Genomic DNA, 3,292 nt, shown 5'->3' with positions numbered 1-3,292 from the left:
ATCCTTTCGCATCAGTCCCTAAGAACATCAGTTTATCATGGTGTATTGGAAGAGAGAGAATCAAAAATGAAACATCCCATTAATATTAGCTTAAGAGAATCAAGATGGTGGAATAGGATGAGGACACATTTAAACAAATGGAGAAATATTAGTGTGAACCAGAGAGGGCACATTCCAGGAAACAGAAGAGGAAAGAATAGCAGCAGAGGGGTACCTGGAGACTGACAGACACGGAAAAGAAGAGGACACAACAGTGTGATGTTGCAGTAATTGATACTCCAGCAGCATTCAGCAAGTGGCGATACAAATCACACTGGCAGCTGAAATTCCACCAGCAGCAAGGTGGGAAGGGACATTTACTGGGAGCTCTGGAGGTGAACCCAAGCAAAAAACTGCTGGTCCTGCTGATTTGTTTGATTTGAGCAGTATCAGAGCCAGAGCCTCAGGTACCAGACAGGAGGAACGGGAACAGGGTGGATTTCACAGCCCAGTCTGCCTCTTAGAGCTGAATAAGGCACCATTTTGCATAAGGAGGAAAGGGCTATCAGGCAGGTCTGTGCATGCACAGAGCTGGGACTGAGCTTACTTCTGGTTTTGTGAACTACAACAGTGTGGCATCTTACAGGGTCAACTCAAGACAGATCCGAGTAGCCCTCAGACCTGATAGCCAACACATCAAAAACTCTAATAGTGGCACACTAGGCACCATTTCTTACAGTGTGGCAAAGAATTTAAGGCTGCAGGGGACAATAGTGAGTTGTACACGTTCTGAGCTCAGCAAGGACTCACTCAGTGATTGCACTGGTCCCACAGGAAAATAATGCTGATTATGGCACTGTATGGGTCAAAATAGGTCCGTGTGACCCTCAGACATAACAACCAACAGGTTGTTATCAACACCACTAATTACCTAGCTAATTACCTAGGACACCTGGAATCTTCCTAATCCTGGGACCTACTCCAACCAGAAGTGGGAGAAAGGTTATACAGACAACAGTGCAGCCTCAGCAGAGTATAACAGGAAGTGGAGAGTGGTGAGCCATGAGCTGAGTCTACGGAGACCATGGTGGAAATCTAACATAAGAACCCAGACCTGGCCTGGCGTGATGGCACAGTGGTTAAGGTCCTCGCCTTGCACGCCCCAGGATCCCATATGGGCACCGGTTCTAATCCCGGCAGCCCCGCTTCCCATCCAGCTTCCTGCCTGTGGCCTGGGAAAGCAGTCGAGGATGGCCCAAGGCTTTGGAACCCTGCACCCATGTGGGAGACCTGGAAGAGGCTCCTGGCTTTGGATTGGCTCAGCTCCAGCCACTGCGGCTGCCTGGGGAGTGAATCATCGGACGGAAGATCTTCCTCTCTGTCTCTCCTCTCTGTATATCTGCCTTTCCAATAAAAATAAAATAAATCTTTAAAAAGAAAAGAACCCAGCCGTGGAACTTATTGGAGAGTTTGGCACAAATGACTGCAAACAAAGAGCCATGTACCAACTGCAATAAGGAAGATCAAACTGTAGACCTGTGGGTGACAGAGCTTAGAAATCTGACCCAAGGAGAAGAATCTGCTAACCAGAGGTGCAGTGACCAAGAGCAAAAGAAGAGACAGAGGCACAATGAATATTACTGAAGACTCCTCTTCAAAGGAATAAAATCTTTTGCCGACTTCAGAGTTTACTGAGGAAGACATCAAGAAAATGGGGGATACAAAATGCAAAACACTTGTTATAAAACTTCTTATTAACAATGAGAAGCATGTAAAGCAGGCATTCAAGGAATTCAAGGAATATGTCACACAAGAAATGAATCTAATGAAAGCTGATATATCAGAAATGAAGAATACAGCGGAGCAAATTAAAAGTACAGTGGAGAGTCAGCAACATAGAATGAAAGAGGCAGAAAAAGAATCTCAGAATTGGAAGATATTTCTTGTCACCAGGGGGAAACCAGTAAAAAGCTGGAAGCAGAGTTTCATCAGGCCAAAAAAAGTACTCAAGAATTGAAAGACACTATTAAAAGGACAAATATAAAAGTTATGGGAGTCCCAGAAGGTGTAGAAAGAGAAGCTGGGTTTACAAATGTATTTCAAGAAATAATAAGGAAAAATTTTACTAATCTAGACAAAGAATTGGGAAGCAACATCCACGAGGGACACAGAACTCCCAATAGGCTTGAACAAAAGTGATCCTCAACAAGACACATGATTGTCAAGCTCTCTTCACTTGAACATAATGAAAAGATCCTTTAATGTGCACGTGAAAAAAACAATCAACTGACATATAAAGGAATGCCAATTAGACTCACAGGAAACCTCTCACAGGAAACTCTACAGGCAAGAAGAGAATGGAGTGACATATTCCAGATTCTAAAAGCAAAAAAAAATTGTCGACCCAGGATAACGTACCCTGCAAAACTTTCCTTTGTCTCTGAAAATGAAATAAAATTCTTCCACAGTAAAGTTCAAAGGATATACCTCTTCCAAACCTGTCCTACAAAAGATAATTGAAGATGTTCTCTTGACAGAGAAAAGGAATAGCACCCACCAAAAACAAGGGCAAATGTGAAGAACATCCCAGTAAAATAACAACAGAAGACATAATCATTGTACAACCCATTGCTAAAATGACAGGACCAAATTACCACCTATTTGCATTAACCCTGAATGTAAACAGCCAAAATTCATCAATTAAATGTCATAGATTAGCATACTGGATGAAAATACAAAAGCCATATATTTATTGCCTACAGAAGACACATTTCACCAACAAAGATTCAGCGGAAACCATATCTTATGGATTTTGATTTTTTTTTGTTGCTCTCATGTGTTTGAAACACTTCTGTTTAAATTCTTCAATAACTCATAGATCATACAGAATCATCATTTCTTCAAGAAGGTTCTTGATTTTCTTTTTCATTTCTTCAGTGACACATTAGTCATTTTGTAGCATATTATTTAACTTCGTGGTGTTGTTAATTTGTTTTTTTTCTTCCTGTTGTTGATTTTGTATTGTGGCTTTTCATTGAAGGGAATGTATAACTGTGTAATGCAGACTGACATATTCAGATGTGAGGATACAATGCAGTATGCATCTCTACTTCCAGACAGATGGACTCCCAATGAAACCATTCACTGTATCTTGACAATAAGATGCTGGACTCTGCTATTTTCCATGCCTGCAATGATGGACATATGACTGTGTACAATGGCAATAATACAGGGGAACTCAGTGAGGGGGGAGAAAATTGGAGAGGGGATAAGGGAAATCCCAGGGTCTATGTAACTGTATCATAAAATGATA

Source organism: Ochotona curzoniae, unplaced genomic scaffold (genome assembly GCF_017591425.1).
Source record: "Ochotona curzoniae isolate NIBS_2020 unplaced genomic scaffold, NIBS_Ocur_1.0 contig_3498, whole genome shotgun sequence".
Lineage (NCBI taxonomy): Eukaryota > Metazoa > Chordata > Mammalia > Lagomorpha > Ochotonidae > Ochotona > Ochotona curzoniae.
The sequence above is the reverse complement of the archived record's forward strand: the minus strand, read 5'-3'. Positions refer to the sequence as shown.